This window comes from Cheilinus undulatus, linkage group 15, assembly GCF_018320785.1.
Source record: "Cheilinus undulatus linkage group 15, ASM1832078v1, whole genome shotgun sequence".
Classification (NCBI taxonomy): Eukaryota; Metazoa; Chordata; class Actinopteri; order Labriformes; family Labridae; genus Cheilinus; species Cheilinus undulatus.
Genome location: NC_054879.1, coordinates 28,159,982 through 28,177,412, shown reverse-complemented (window position 1 = coordinate 28,177,412; position 17,431 = coordinate 28,159,982).

The window sequence follows — 17,431 nt, the reverse complement described above, 5'->3', positions numbered from 1 at the left end:
TCACTTAATTTCATATGCGAGTCAAGGCAGGTGAGCAAATACTTTTGGCAATATAGTGTATTTCAAGCATATTAGCATGCAAAGGACCCCTTTGAGGGTCCACAATTGTGACCTAGGAGAAGGACCTGAAAGTAGCACAGCAGTAATAGGAGCTCTGAATAGTTGGCTGTGAAGAAAGAAGATAACATTTTGTGTGATCTCATTTTACAAGCATTATTTGATTAAATCTTTCATTCCTGGAAAACTTTGAGTCTTGAGGAACATATTTTTCAATCCCAAAATGATGAACAACTTTGAATTGCAGACATAAATACACACAGAATTACGATCTCTGGCATACGAGGCAGGATTTTTTTTCTCTTTTTAGGCTCATTTTATTGATATATAACTTGATTAAGCCCAGAGGCTGCATCATTATTTCAACAGCAGAAAGTATTTTCTAACCAAGATAAAAACATGACTTATATTCAGTGAATATTTGAACTAGTCCATTAATCCTGTGCTGACCCTTTGCCACTTAAAAATCATCCCACTTGTTGTGATGAGCCGTGAACTTGAGGAATCAGCCATTAAGATAAGATATTCCTGCAGCATGTCATGGCTTGTTTGCACTCATACACCTTCTTTGGACTATTTGTTTAGGTTTAAGCTGTTTATAGAAGTGATGTGTATGGAAGGATTAAGCTCTCTCTGGCGTCATGCGAGAAGAATGGCAGATCTATAAACCTTGGACAGAAAAATGTAAATATCGACACACTGTTTGCCAGCCCATAAACCCCTCGATGCAGTGAAAACATCTTCAAAAATCTTTACTTTAAATGCAATTAGATTTCTGAGAGACCAGGCTGATGAAATTAATCCAAAGTGCACATTTAAATGTATGCACTTGTACAGTGTGTACCGTCTAAGCATCAATAAGACATGGTACACCTCAGAATGATCCATATTTATAACTACAGTGCAAACAGAGGCAAAGAAATGTTAAACAAATGCATCATTTCTGGTCTTTGTTGAAGAAAAGTGCTCTGTGCTTCTGGCATATCCATTCAAAGAAATTTCCATCTCTTAACAAAAGAGCCAATCATACATGAGCTCAACAAATTGAGTGGCTGGCCACCCTTTGCTCTGGGGGCTGGATTTGACTAATTGGATCATGGTTCACTCAAGCTTTTATAATACCAAACGGACAGCTGACATGGACACGCAGACAATGAGTTTAAAGCAGGCAGAGTCATAAAGATGTCTAATTAATGTCTTTTTGTGATCAGCCTTTGATAAAAGATCTTTAATCCATCTAATTAATAAGGATACAGCACATGGTCTCCATAGATGTATTACCAAACCAAAGATCAAACATCTGCCTTATTGTAAAGCTGATACATATCATAAAGCATCTTGTAATAATTCCTCTAACTTAAGAAATGAGTTATTTTTTCAATGAATGCATCTTGTTTTACTCTAATAATATTGCACTATAATATTGTTAAGAGTCTTCTGCAGTGTAACATCATGTCCCAACTGCATGCAAGCATCAGACTTTATACAGCATAGCATGCTTGCTGTCCATACTGCATCTGTTAATGCATTGTGCTGCATCATGCTGCATCTTGCTTCAAAGCTCACCTGCTGTCAGGATACAGCAACAGGAATCAGTGTTACCAAGCTGATTTTTTTGCCGATGCCCGCTCCCACTGTGTTTAATTAAGGGTGTAATTCATCCAAGCAGTGTGCTTTAATGAGTCATAGAAGGCAGAATGTTGTTTATAATGAGTGACATCAGTTGCTCCCTGATTCTTTTATTGTGGCAACCCTTGGACTGAAAAGATAAAAAGCATGATGTATGTTCAGAACTGCATGCATCTTTACTAAATAATAATATACAGTCATGGACGAAAGTATTGGCATCCCTGAAATTTTTCCAGAAAATACACCATTTCTCCCATAAATTGTTGCAATTACAAATGTTGTTGGTATACATGTGTTTATTGCCTTTATGTGCATTGGAATAACACAAAAAGTCAGAAGAAAAAAGACAAAATTGACATAATTTTACACAAAACTCAAAAAATGGGCCCGACAAATGCAGCAGAATGCATTAGCCTTTGTGTTGTGTGCCTGTGTGTGTCACACCAAGCATGGAGAAGAGAAAGAAGAGCCCCGAATCGTCTGAGGACTTAAGAGGCAAATTGTGGAAAAATATGAACAATCTCAAGGTTACAAGACCATCTCCAGAGATCTTGAAATTCCTTTGTCCACTGTGTGCAATATAATCAAGAAGTTTATAACCCATGGAACTGTGGCTAATCTCCCTGGACATGGACAGAAGAGAAAAATTGACAAAAGAATGCAATGCAGGATTGTTGGAATGGTGGATAAACATCCTCAGTCAACTTCCACACAAATTCAGGCTGTCCTGCAGACTCAGGGTGCAAAGTGTCAGCTCGGAACATACATTGTCATCTGAATGAGATGAAGCACTATGGCAGGAGACTGAGGAGAACCCCACTGCTGACAAAAAGACACAAAAAAAGCCAGACTGGAGTTTGCAAAAATGTACCTGACTAAGCCTCAATCCTTCTGGGAGAACATTTTGTGGACAGATGAGACTAAGGTAGAGCTTTATGGAAAAGCAGGTCATTCTACTGTTTACAGAAAACAGAATGAGGCCTATAAAGAAAAGAACACAGTACCTACAGTCAAACATGGTGGAGGTTCAAAGATGTTTTGGGGTTATTTTGCTGCCTCTGGCACTGGGTGCCTTGACTGCGTGCAAGGAATCATGAAATCTGGAGACTATCCAAAAATTTGGGCCACAATGTAGGGCCTATAGTGTTAGAAAGCTGGGTCTGCATCAGAGGTCATGGGTGTTCCTGCAGGACAGTGACCTAAAACATACCTCAAAAGCACCAAGAAATGGTTTGAGACAAAGCGCTGGAGAGTTCTGAAGTGGCCAGCAATGAGTCCGGATCTAAATCCCATTGAACACCTATGGAGAGATCTTAAAACTGCTGTTGCAAGAGGCACCCTTCAAATCTGAGAGACCTGGAGCAGTTTGCAAAAGAAGAGTGGTCCAAAAATCCAGTTGAGAGGTGTAAGAAGCTTGTTGATGGTTATAGGAAGTGATTGGTTTCAGTTATTTTTTTCCCAGGGTGTCCAAATGTTAAGTTGAGGGTGCCAATAATTTTGTCAAGGACGTCCTGGAAAAGATGTCAATTGGATAGAAGCTGTTGTTGCTCCTAAACCTACATGTACCTCTCAGTATTAATGGTGTCTTCACAGAAGTGCAAGTTACCTGTGTCATGGGCACTAATACACCATTACAGATGACAGCTTTTGAACTTTTTGTTGATACAAATCCAGATGGTTCTTTTTCAAGATCAACATTATCTTCAAAAATTTGAAAGGTGGACTTGTCAGTACAGCACACATTTTCCAGTTGAGGTCAGTCTGTCTCAGATGAGCTTGGGCTGAGAGAAGTTGCCGTAGCTTCTAAAATTTTGTTGATAAATGACTTTTGCTTTTTATGGTAGAGTCTTATTTACATTTTAAGTTAAAGTAATGTACTGTGTAAATGGTAATGGTTTTCCAAAGTGCTCCTTAGCCCACACATTTTAATGTGGTGCCAAATATAAATAGTAATACATTTCTGCATCCCACTTTCCCATCTCTTGTGTATGAAATCTGCTTTTAGAAAGAGTTTAACCAGTTGTAAACTGTCTGCTGTCTGCAGACAGCAGGTTGATGCTGAGCTGTCAATAACAAAACGTATCAAAGTCACATGGTCTCCCTCATGTTAGCTCAGGTAAATCAAGCATAAATCTCAAGGAAAAATGTTTCCCTGAGAGATCCATAAACCTCCTCTTCCCATCACCAACTGCTCTTATTAAATTTTGACAGATCACCAGCTGGACTCATCCTCAAATCAAACAAGGTTTTAAGGTATCTGTCTCTTTTCTGATGGATCTTTAATGGTATCGCTGTGTGGAAAACAGCTGTGACTGATGGCTAATGTTTCCACCTCTTCAGGTTCGTTGCTGATTTGAAGCCTCTGCCGAGGAGTTCAGTGAGGGATTGGACATCTGGCACGAGTCCTGGAGACTCCTTGTCCTCTCCACACACCCTCTTCATCTCCCTGATTCCTCCTCTTCACATCTTTTCGCCCTCTTCATCTACACTTGCGCTGTCTTTGGTTCTAAATAAGAGTGGATTCTTCATTTTTTCATGCCTGTCTCCTCCTTGAGTGTGTTTACCCATCTGAGATATTTTATGTCCACTCTAATGAGAACAGTAAATTCTAAATCTCTCCCTGTGGGATTGACTTGCTGCATGGAGGCATGTTCTTTGTCCACTGACCACACAGAGCCTTTTAGCATAGTTCACATTATTTCTTAGATTATATGCTGTGGAAATATTGATTTAATGGTTTAAATTTTGTGCTGGCCCACTCTATAACTTTAAACTGACACCAACCCACCCACAGAACAGACAGAAAGAGACTCCATGAAGATTTTGTATGCATATATAAGATAAGTAGGTGGTGTGCTGTACCATGTCAGACATAAGGATTATTAACCTTAGAGTGTATTTATAATAAATGTAGAAAGGAGTTGTCTGGTTAATTTCTTTGCTCACAGATTCACAAGTTAACATAGAAATATGTAGTTTCACATATAGAACAGCCTGCACTGTCTGGGGTTAGGAGTTTCATAGCTGATACTGGCTCAGTTATACAGCTTCAACTAATTGTTTTAGATTTTAAATTGTTCACTGGTGAAAGAAACAGTTGGGGATCTTTTCCCAATGTAATACCTCGATACAATATGATGAATTTGGGGAGTTTTCTTTCAGTAACAGATTACTTTTTTGAAAATGTAACTAATGACCATTCACTTTAATTAAGAAACTAACACTTTCCATTACTAGTTACAAAAAGTAATCTGAGTACTCTAATGGGTTACTTTGTAATGCATTACCACCAACACTGTTCACTGCAATGCAATATGATGGGATGCAATATATACAATGCAATGCAGTACAATGTGATAGAAAGTTATTTGATACAATGCATACAGTCCTATGCTATGCTAAATAATGTGATGCATAGTGATGTGATACATAGGATACATAGGATACAATAGATAGATAGATAGATAGATAGATAGATAGATAGATAGATAGATAGATAGATAGTTTGGTTTAATTCAGTTTAATAGTAAACTGCCATACATGATTATTTGACTTGGTCTAATTTGGTTTAATTCAGCTTTATTTGGTTTAATTTGAGAATTGTTTGATTTAAATGTTTAAAGTGGTTTAATGTGAAAAATAAAGACTTGGTTGGAACTTTGCCATGGTATTCGTCTCCCTTCTTTGTTGTGACCACCTGAGCCAGGTCATGACAATATGATAAGATAAGATACAATATGATGCACTGCCATACATGAGATGTGATGCAATGCGATGTGATATCTGATGACAGATAGACAGAAAATGATCACCTGATTTTATTCTAATGAGGAGGAAAGAAAAGCATTCAGATCATTTAGGCTAATGTTCTACTAACAAAACCCTCAAAATGAGTTTAGAAGAAATTCATGAAGTTAAATGGAATACCTGTTTATTTGGTAATGTTAGAATTTGCTCTCAGTATATCGTGTTTCCTTTAAGACAAAGAGACCAACACTCTTCCTTTGGTCTGTCTGGGAGTAGATTTACTCCTCATTATAAAACTTTGTTTATTTCAATTATTTGCATGTTACAATCTATCCAGGCTCTAGGTCAGTGACAAACAGTCCTGTGGGTGAGAAGATGACCAGATAATAATTGTTTTTTTCTGCTGGGAAGCGGCTTGATTGTAGAGATGATTTACTGCTGTGCTGTATCTAATGTGTCAGAGGAGGAGGATGCTGAGTAAGAAGAGGAACAAAAGGTTAAAGGTGAGTCACACACATACAGCAGATAAAGGCGGACAGCCACACACAGAGAGATGCAGACGGTGGATCAATTGTTTGTGTGCATGAGTCAGAGGAAGAGAGGACAGCCTTTCATGGTTACTGAGAAGAGAAACAAGTGGTCACATCACAGTCACTGTGAGGAAAAGAGAGGAAATGTATTCACCTTTTAACCACTCAATGTCAAATGTGTTAATAACAATAATAATCCAACGCACACATAGGTCAGGCTTTCAGTCCCACGCAGGATAACAATGTTGTGCTCTTGGGTTAAGTCCCAAGACCTGACCATCAAAAATCTATCAGTAAATTAACCTGAGTACATGTTACGCTTAAAAAGATATATAACATTTGGTGCCTGTCTATATAGAGAGTGAAATTAATTGTAATTAATAATTAATAATTGTAATTAATCGTACTAACAGGCTTGTAAAGATTTTTGACATACTTTGCAGTGTCCAGTGATATGCATTCAGGGTTGTTGAACACAGCCCCTCTAAACCTCTGGACAAAGCTGTGTGACCATCTAATGAGTAGTTTTAATGCAGTCCACTGGCCCCTTAAATCAGCAGCAGAGCCTATTAAGTGAAATTACTCTAAACGCTATGAGAGCAAGGGTAAACAAAGTGAGAGAAAGAGGGCTTGTTGTAGCCAGACTTTAGCATGTAGCCTTTACATGTGCAGACTCTGACCACACGCTGCAGCTATATTTATGGTTTATATGTAATACTTCGTTTGTGATTGGTGGATTTTATCTTGGGAATGAATGTCTGATGGCGTGCATACCACACATAGCAACATCATGCAGAAAACAGCTTTCATACTGGAAATAAACATGCTCCTATAGACATGGGAAGGTGTTTTTTATATCATTCTTGTAAACTGAAATAGCACTGAGTCTGAACCATTTTCAGCCACTCTTTACAACTAATATTGAGTTTAAAATAAAGAACATCAGCAAAAATATACCTTGGAAGTACTATAAGGTAACGTTGTAGTGTGCGTATGTGTGGCTACTGCACAGGTGGTTGATAAAACTGTTGGTTGCCAACTGTCAAAGATAATAAATAGTGTTTGTTATCTACTTTCCCTGGCTTGGTTGGCCGCTTTCCTGGCGGTTGTTTCTGCTAAGTTTCTCAGGCTGGCAGAGGAAGAAAAGGAAGCAAAATATTTTTCATTGTTTGTTGTGGATTTGTTTGGCTGACCCTGCAGTGCACCAGGCCTGCAGATCTCAGGGGGGCCAAGAGGTGTTTAGAAGGAACATGAGAAAAAGACAGCAGGGATCCAGAAAGACGAGGACTGGAAATATGTTGGATTTGCTGTTGATCTTACACGGAGGTGGATTTGATTTTCCTGGACAAAGAAGTGATGGAAGACACAGCTATGTTTAGATTTTGTACTTTATTTTTAAAAGTGTAAACCCTCTTCTTTTTAAGTTAACCATGTTTCCACTGCAAAAACTTCCCAAGAAACCAGGAACCTAAGAGCAGCCATCCCAAAATGGTAGCCAGGTCTGGCCCAAAGACCGAATTATCGGGCCCACACTGAGTCAAGTGAGCATATTAGATTAAGAGGAAAAATATGCCACCATGTTCAGCAAAATCAAAAATGTTTAATGAAGCAACCTTGGTGTGTAGGTACAGCAGGCTGCCTTGAAAACATTTTTATGAGGGCTGTCAGCATCTATGCATTAATCAGGATGCAATTAAGGTCCATAATCGGTGCATTAATTTTTTAATTGCATTGATCTCATGCTTTATTGTCCCTTTCAGCACACTTTAGTAAAGCCACTGCAGTGTCTCCCTGCAGCCACACTGATATGAAATAAGTCCACCTATTGACAAATATCACTGATTTATTGATTTATGTATACACCGCTAATAATTATTGTTCTTCTGTGGGTGAACAAGATGTTGCACCAACACAGCCCTGTGGCTCAGAAACAGACATCACCACACAAACGCAGACTTGTCCGTTATTTTGCCACATCGATGTGAAAGCTGCTTTTAGACGTGAGATGAACTTATGACCGACCCCAAGCTCTCTGAGAGGATGAGAGAGATAGTCAGACGAGCAGGAATCACGGCTCCTCACAGGTAAACATTCCTGAGATCTGAGTAAGGTGAGCGTGTCTCTGTGTGGGTGGGTGATAAAGCAGGAATGATACGAGGGTTAGGTGAGTCAAGGGGACACTCATCCTGTTGAGAATGCCACTTTTCAATCACAACGTTTCACATTCCTTGAGGGTTTGGAGCATCAGAAGTCGAGGTAAAAGAAGAAACACTAATCTGCGGGACGTTGCCCTCACCTTCATTCACTCCGGCTGGCCTTGTTATGGTCATTCCTTTGTCATCTGTAAATCAGTGAGGTTTTCTTTGTCTTTAACCTACACTTGTGTTTTTCTGCTTTAATCAGTTTAAAACTCAGAGGTGCAATATGCTGAAATGTCTGAAGAAAATGAATTAGCCTTCTAAGTGGCTAAGCCTTAAATTAAAGCGACCAAGGGAGAATTTATTTACTGATGCACACATCATGCCATCACTCCCATTCATATTTGAGGTTTATAAGACAATTCCAAATATTCTCTCTTTTAAGCAGGCCAGCTCCTGACTAGCCCAGAGAATTTGCCCTCCCCAGTTGTGATTTACTGATGATGTCATGAAGGTGTGTTGGATGGATAGCATTGGTGTTAGCAACCTGGCTAATAATTACTTCATTCTGGAGCTGATAAGTGTGTCAAACTACTGGGTTCTGATGTTGTAATTATTTATTTGTGACATTTTTAAAACACTTTAACCACTCATTTTTACCATTATTATTTGCCACTTCTCAATTTTGAGCAATGTTCGCAACTTTTGCCACTTTTAACCTATTGTTGCCACATTTTAGCTCATTTTTTCCTACCCATTTTGCCTCTTTAACCCATTTTTGCTCATTTAAAATTCAATTCCACCACCTTGTCTGCCCACTTCTACCACTTTAAACTATTTACCACTTTATTTGGGGTGTTTTTCCACCTTAGCCCATTTTTTTTCCTACTGCTAAAGATGCAACTTCACCACCCTGGCTGCCCATTTCCACCACTTTTTCTGCCTTTTTTGCCACTTTTAACCCATTTTTGTGACTTATCAACATTTGATGCTTCTGTTGACCTATTATTGCCACTGTTTACCCTTTTCACCACTTTTACCCCAATTTTTTACCACCTTCTGCCACTTTTTACCTGTAACCCAATTTTTGCAACTTTAAAATCCAATTTCACCACCTTTTATGCCCATTTCAACCACTTTAAGCCATTTTTGCTGCTTTTTAACCCTTTTTCCTTTTTCTTTGATGTTTGGCAAGCTTAACCCATTTTTGGTATTCTTAAAATCTAATTTTGCTTCTTCACCTGCCTATTTCTGCCACCTTCTCTGCCTGTTTGGCCACTTAAAACCCATTTTTTTCTACTTTCCAAGTATGAATCACTCTGTTGGTCATTTTTTTTTCCAATATTACCCCTTTCTCAACACTTTTAAGCCTGTTTTTGCCACTTAAGACTATTTGTACCACTTTCCCACTACCCATTGCTGGGCAGCATTACTCTTTAAAGTCATTTTTTTATCACTAAATACAGAGGAAAGAAACAAGATAGGGTACATTGGTGTTACTAAAATTAAAACCCTTTAACTACCAGTTCCACATGTCAGCTGTAAAAACTGTACCTAGCCTACTGTATCTCTGCTTTTGAATGTTCACACTCTACTGCCATTCTACATCCTGTTTTACTGCCCATAATCTGTAACTCTGCTCCCTAAATACAGGAAGAACAGATCTAATAACATTTACAGCTTCTTTATTGTGACCACAGTCTGGTAAAAATCTAGGCAGAGGCGTGCAGTATTACACACAGGCTGTGTGTAATTGAATGATAATTGTATTTTATTTATGTGTCATACACAATAAGTGCCCAACCCTCAGGTTTATCAAACACCAGAGATACCATTGCAGTGTTCCAGTAAATCCATTTATGACAAGCATTTATAAAAGTGAGTGTTTCCTTTCCAGTAAACAGTAAATTCTGTCATTGCTCCCAGGCTTATGCAATGAAAAAGGTTCCTTTTCAAAAGCACGTTTTTTCAAAATTGTCAAACACATACATCAGCATCAACCTAATATGTTTTTTAAAAAAAAAGATAGTCCTATGAGTCATAAACTGAACGGAAAAATGAATCTCATTCTCATTTTCCCCAAAAGTCACACAAGAGTGTAATCAAATCAGCCAGTCTCTGCAGCTAAAGGTAAAGTTCCTGAGCTTACCTGTGCACCATTTACCCTTAACAAAGGATTCTAAAACGTAGCAAACAAAATGCATTCATAATTTTGGTGTACACCATGTAACAATGATCCAGCGTAGATCTCAAAACACATAGATGGTGAAATATTTAAACATCATGTTCAATGTTTCATGAACGTCTCTACAATCACAAATCTCTTGACAAATAGCAGATAATCCTTCTCCCTGAGGCGCAGCACATCTCAATCCGCAGAAACTCTGCAGCCAAGGTTGTGGTTAGAGACAGAAAGCCGCAGCTGAGAGACGCTTTAATCCAGATCACTTCACAGGTGTTTTTATGAATGAGCATGCTCACATGACACACAGCTCAGGTAAGAAGAGGCACTTCAAACTGGTTTGGCTAGAGGGGATTTTTAAACATGGATACTCATGAATGAATGAATTAGGAAGCAAGTATTTAACACGTTGCATGATTGATATAATCTGCTGAGATTACACAACAGTTTTTCTGTCTTTATCTGCATCCTGTATAAAAAGAATTAAAACCAAAAAATATTCTCCCCTCTTTCGTAGAATGCTAAACCGATGGTGTTTCATTGTAAACACACTCGCTACTTGATCTAACAGATGAAGTGCATCATTAAAAAATGGCTCTATTGTACAACATTGCTGCATGTTTTTTAGAATCAAATGTAAAACTTTTAAAGATCTTCTAATACCCCTCTCTGGTTCAGCATGAAACTTAATTTAGAAAAGGGCTGTATCAGATCAGAACCTTCAATTGTTAGGATTACATGTTTATTCTGATCAGGCTTTATTCAGATTATTCATTTAAAGCCTTTGTATCTTTTCTCATCTAATTCCCACAATGATAGAATTCAATTTGATATCAGGGACTGGAACATCAACATTACAGCGTCCCAGAATGGATATAAAAGTACCAAATAGATTTTCTATTCACTGTGAAAATTAGTAGAAAGAAATGGTCTCGTACTGTGAGGAAGAAATCCCAGGAAGGAGTCAAGTCTCTGGTGGGAGCGTGGCATGAAACTTAATTTAGAAAAGGGCTGTATCAGATCAGAACCTTCAATTGTTAGGATTACATGTTTATTCTGATCAGGCTTTATTCAGATTATTCATTTAAAGCCTTTGTATCTTTTCTCATCTAATTCCCACAATGATAGAATTCAATTTGATATCAGGGACTGGAACATCAACATTACAGCGTCCCAGAATGGATATAAAAGTACCAAATAGATTTTCTATTCACTGTGAAAATTAGTAGAAAGAAATGGTCTCGTACTGTGAGGAAGAAATCCCAGGAAGGAGTCAAGTCTCTGGTGGGAGCGTGCATGAAGACGGAGGGGGTTTTAGTATTAAACTCCCAAGAATGGCTCTCGAAGAAAGTTCATAAGTGCAGCCGTTGGATGCAAATTGTTAGCAGAATGTCATCCCCCACAATATCAATCTGTAGCCACTCATTTAGCAAACACTGTTGAATGTTTTTTGCTTGCAGAGTTGTCTGAACTTCTCCTGAGTCTGAGTTTTAAACATTCCAGCATGGCCTGCCTTTGGCTAGGGGGGAGGCGCACTGCATTGGTGCCAGCAAGTGGTATGGGGTATTTAGGACTCTACGAACTCCGTAACTCAGTTCACATCGACAGTAAGAGCAAAAAATTTCAGTCTTATCTGGCATTATCTTAAAGCTGAACTTGCCATTTTATTGTTTGTCATACAGATTGAGTGTGTTGTTTAAAGGCATAGTAATCTCAGTAAAAGTAAACTTCTGACTTTGTAGAAAGTCATAAAAAAAATCAGTCTCATTTTTCTGGTATTTAGTAAATAGAAATAATTTTGGACATTCTAACTGAATTAAAACAGGAAAATTTTAGTCTGAAATAATGTGAGAGTGAGAAGAAAAGGTGATGAATTTTATTATTCAATGCCATATAAACCTTTGGTTTTAAGCGTATATGCTGTAGTTTCCCCATGTTTTTACCTGAAAAGAGATTCTTCCAAATGTTTTTCTGCTCACTTTCATTGCTATTAGATAAATGGGAAAGGGCCTCATATATGACTTTGCCTTTGGCCTCCAAATTACTAAAACTGCTCAAAGGTACAACACACCATGTAAAGTAAGTTTAAGTACGAGGGTGAGAGAAAGAGAGCTGAAGCTGCTGCTCTGAATAGAAAGATGTCCATTCAGATGACTAACATGATGCAAAATGATTTAAAAAATCAAACCTATTCCAACAACAATCTTTAACCATCCTTCAAACAGTATCCACGACATTCATCTTTGTTCCCACACTCATCAGCATAGGTGGTTTTAAAAATCTGATACAAACTGAACAAACCAGAGAGAGCAGGATCCCTGCTGCTGTTTAAGAACAAATTTGACACATGACTCAGTGTTTTGAGAAGAATTTGACATCCTTCAGAGTAGATTTATTCAGCCTGCAGACATTTGTGTCCCTCTGGATTTGCAGAGTTCAGGTTTCATATGACAGGAAATAGGCATATTTTGCTTGTATGATAAAGTTGCAATCAAAGTGATCATTAAATACGGAGTTCTTTGTGTTCTACTGCTGGGATCTAATCCCTCATTATTACCAGATAAAAGCTTTGGCTGGGACAGTCAGGCCCAGCCTTCATAGTTTTAAAGTCTCGTTCATCCTGGACTGACGCACCGCCCGTGACTGTGTTGACATAGTGATAATTGTGGTAGATAGGAGTGATCCAGTGTGCGCTTCAGAAATACCACACAAGTTTTATCTGCACGTGATCAAATTTCTGAAAACTGGAAAGTCAGTGTTGTTCTTGGAGGTGAGTGAGGTTTGTCTGGGCTCATATCAGCCTGTTCAGAGTATTATGGTAAAGGCTGAGACTAATCTAACACTCACATCTCTACTCCAGAGAGCAAAAGAGACACGGGGAGGTGAGCTCTGAGCTTTACCAGGCTTCCTTTTTCTCTCCCAAAATAGTGGTGTTGACATAGCTTCAAGCACACACGTCCATCCATAAAACTACACACATGGATACTACATGCATGCACACTGTCCCACAGACCTACATCTCACCCCGATCTTGCCCTGAATCCCAGGATATTTATCGCTGAGATAAAGAGGTGAAGTTTCTGCATCTCAGAGGAGCTTTAAAATAAGTGAGAGCAGTCAGAGGTGGAATATGAAATATGGGGCTCGGTAAAACAAGGATAGATGAGCTGTACAATGCAATAATGCAGACAAAACATTTGACTGTTTCTCAGCTACTCAGAGGCAGCTTTGGTATATAACTAGATATTTTAACCCTATACAAACTAGCGGCTCCTGTCCAGTACTGGTGATATTTATTTCAAGACATTTTACAGCCAATTTTCATATATTTTAAACAACTCATTTTGTCTGACAGCAGGGCTGAAATAGGATTCATTTTAAGTCCTGGAGTTTCATGGCTCATACCAGTTCATTTCTATCACAGATGTAACGGAGTAGGAGTAAAAAGTACTCTGCTCAATAACTACTCTCAGAAGTACTACTCAAGTACATGTAACGGAGTAAATGTAATGTGTTACTGCCCACCTCTGGCTACCAGGGTTGTGTCAATCCTTCATCATGCCCGGTAGTGCACTCAAGCAGGTTACTCGCCTCATCTATGCCTTACTTCAGCCTCAATTTTTGGCCAAAATATGCCAAAAAGCCTCTGCACAGTACTGTCAAGTTTCATATCTTATCTCGTAACTGACCTACCATCTTATTCTAACTATCTCAAAAATATTACCACAGGATTTTTTTTAAAATCACAGGTAGGTTTCATGAGTCATTTGCAGTTTGACAGGTCTTTCCTCCAACTTTTTTGTCTGCTCAACTACCCTCAAATCAAGTCAGTTTTTTCTTATTATTATAATTTTTCCATGTGTATATTGTTTAGGAATTTCATGTCTTTATTTAGACAGGGGGACAGTGGATAGAGTCCAGGACAAGAGGGTAGGAGAGAGATATGCAGGAGAGGAACTGCAGGTCAGACTTTAACCTGGGCTGCCCACGTACATGGGGCACAACCTAACCACTATGATATCTATCTTGCTTCACAAACATGGACAGTGGTTTGCATATTATATGCTGTGTTTTGTGTTGCACGTGTAGCTTCTGCTGGCTTGCCTGTGCCATCTCCATGATGTTTACATCATTCTGCGTCAGCTGCTCTTTTTTTGATGAGGCCTTTTCAGTGCCACCTGTGCTCTTGTTTTCATCCATCTTTATCTCTTGATCATCCTACTGAATTTTTAGGGCAGAGGTTATTTGAGCTAAGTTACTATAATGAAACTTGGCTCAAATAATGACTCCTTATTCCCATCTGGAGCAGGTGCCATCCGTCTGACCTTTTCACAGTCACTTTAGGTGGTTTTACCGTTAGGCAAAGGAAGGTCTTTTCTGGGAATTCATACACTAAGGGTCTTTTGGCTTTGGCAAAGGTGTGCCTCAAATGTGTGGTTTTTTTATCAATAAATATTTTGATAAATAAGGTGAATACTTCAATATATATCCTGCTGGATTTCTTTATGGGAGACATTTTGGAGGTGAACATGCTGCTCTCCACCACATCTCTCTTATCTGTTAGATATAAATACTCAAAGCTTCCTGTGTACTGTAAAACTTGATCCCATGTTACCTACAGTTTTAAACCCAAAGAGCTCCAGTCGTTTATCTGTCAGAATCTAAAATAAACATCCCCGATAAAAGGAAGTTTACTGGAGTTTCTTGCGCTGATATTTTGTTCACGTTTGCTGCTTTCCAGTAAAGATATGACAGAAGACAGATGCAGCAGAAAATCTGTAAAGAAGGCAGGACTGTAATGGTGATTTACACCAAACCATTATCTTGTCATGTTGGAGGGAAAAGAGCATAATTCTCCTGACTGTGAAAGTTTTACAGCTCATGGTAGTGAATGTGAGGAACCAGAATAAAACAATGAGGACAGACTGAGGATATGAAGGAGTAACTGCCAACAGGAATCAGTTTTTCCAGGCTGTGACTCAGAAAATGTGACCGTTGTTCCTTTGTTTACTGACACAGCTGATACTAATCGATGGAAAATATCATCTGGATTTATTTTGGTCTGACACAAAGTCACTCTATCTGCAGGGTATCAGTAAACTTTGTAACTTAGTAACAGGCAATAAAATGGAACTAATTGAGAAAAGTTGACAATGTTTTTTCCATTATGTGCCTTTTTTTATTTGAGGCGGTTTAATCGGCAGCCAGTGATGAAAATAGAGAGTGCATCAAAAGACAGAGCTGAGTAAGACCAAAACTTTGCTTTTTCTCGGTACAACTTTTAACCCTTTGCGCACAGGACATCATGATAACAATTCTAACATTTATTTACGATTTTGTTATGCACCCCAAAGCCCACTTTTAATGAATGTGATCTGGATCACCCATAATTCTGTGAAAAAAAACAAAATAGGACTACAATATTAAGGCACATTTGTAAATCACTGTCTTTACATGAGAATGGAAAATGTCCATTTCTAAAGCTGTAATACAAAATAATTTCTGTTTGTGGAACAGACTTGTTCATGAATGACAGGTTTGTTTGTTTGTTTAAAAGTATATCATGGTTTCTATCAAAAGGATGGTAATGACAAAAGGAGGGAGAAAAGCTGTTAAAGAGGTATCACTAGTGTCTGAGCTCAGTAGAAGACTTCTCAAAACTTGTCTCCCTCCATCTGGTGAAACATTTATAGGAGATCTGTAGGACTAAGTCATTTATGGAATCAATCACATGCATGTCTACCTGGAACATAGTGCACTTTATAGTGAGCACGGTGTAGCCTCTGAGACAGCCTTAATCTGGGACAGCATTTCAGATAGGTTCTTTTTTTTCCAACTCTTTTTATTAAAATTTGAACATCATAACAGACATCATCCAGTTGCATTGATTAGTATGGCACAGATTTACGGCAATGTCTTAAAGCACTATCCCCACCCTCCTCTTGACCCACCCAGTTCAGGTCCAAATTATACTCCAATAGGTTCTTTGACACCAACCAGCAGTGTAGTACACACCACTGCAGCAGCCTAGACAAGTGTTACACAACGCTGGTGTATCGTCATTTCCACAAAGCAGTCTGGTTCAGCACACTTTTTTCATAGTTTAGCCCAATAACATCTGGTCTTGCTCGTCCTGACTCAGCTGAAGTCTCCCTCTCTGTGATCGAAAAACTGTCTCTTGAAAGAGATGCAATAGTTTACAGCTCTATTGATTGCCTCCATACCAGATAAATCTGTTAAACTGTGGTAAAATCTTTTTATTGTGAAGTGTAGAGACTGTACTCAATGTATGTAGAAGTTTTCTGATGATAACTGCAGCATACAAGTCCTTTTAGAGATGCAAAGTACTGACTTTTCTCTGTTCCCTTTCATTCCCAATGACTGCTTCTTGATCCTCAATGGACATTTGCACATCATCAGAATCAAATGACTGAAAAGAACCTGTATGTTGCCCGTCATTGTTGGGTTTCAAAAGTCCACTTCAGAAACCACTGGGTAACGTCACTTGGATGTAGCCCATTCTTTACTTTGAAAGGCTTTTAAATTTTCTTATAAAGGCAGTTCATAGTAATTGGAAAAAAGGAGCAGGAGCAAAAGATTTAATTGGAACTGGATCATCTTCAGTCAAAAAAAGTTGAACCCTCAGTGTTGGTGACAATAAAAGAAATCATGGTAGAGTACATGTGTATCCAACTGGATTGGGTTCCTCTTCAAATTGGTGTCACACTATAAAAATCACAAAAGTGATCCTCGCTGGCATGGATAAGTATTGGATGTGGAATTTTCATACTAAAGAGAATTATTCTGCTTTCCATATGTGCCTTTTCTGCAATAACTCATTACACAATGGAAAAAATCATGTGATTTTTGTTGAAAGTGCATTTTATGCTCACTTTTCTGGTTGGTTTGCACAGCCAGATTAGGTACCGGTTTAAATTTTAAGGAACTTCTAGCACTAGACTATATAGGTACATTCGTTTTTCTCTCTGCAAACACTTAAACAGAAGTTTAAAAAATTGGCAGCAGTTATAAAGCCCACTTATTAAAGAGCTAAGCTGCATAATTGCAGTGATCTAATAACTATTCCCATGACTGCAGCTGAGTGTCTTTAATAGTGTATGAAACAAAGCCTTCTATTCAGAGTAACA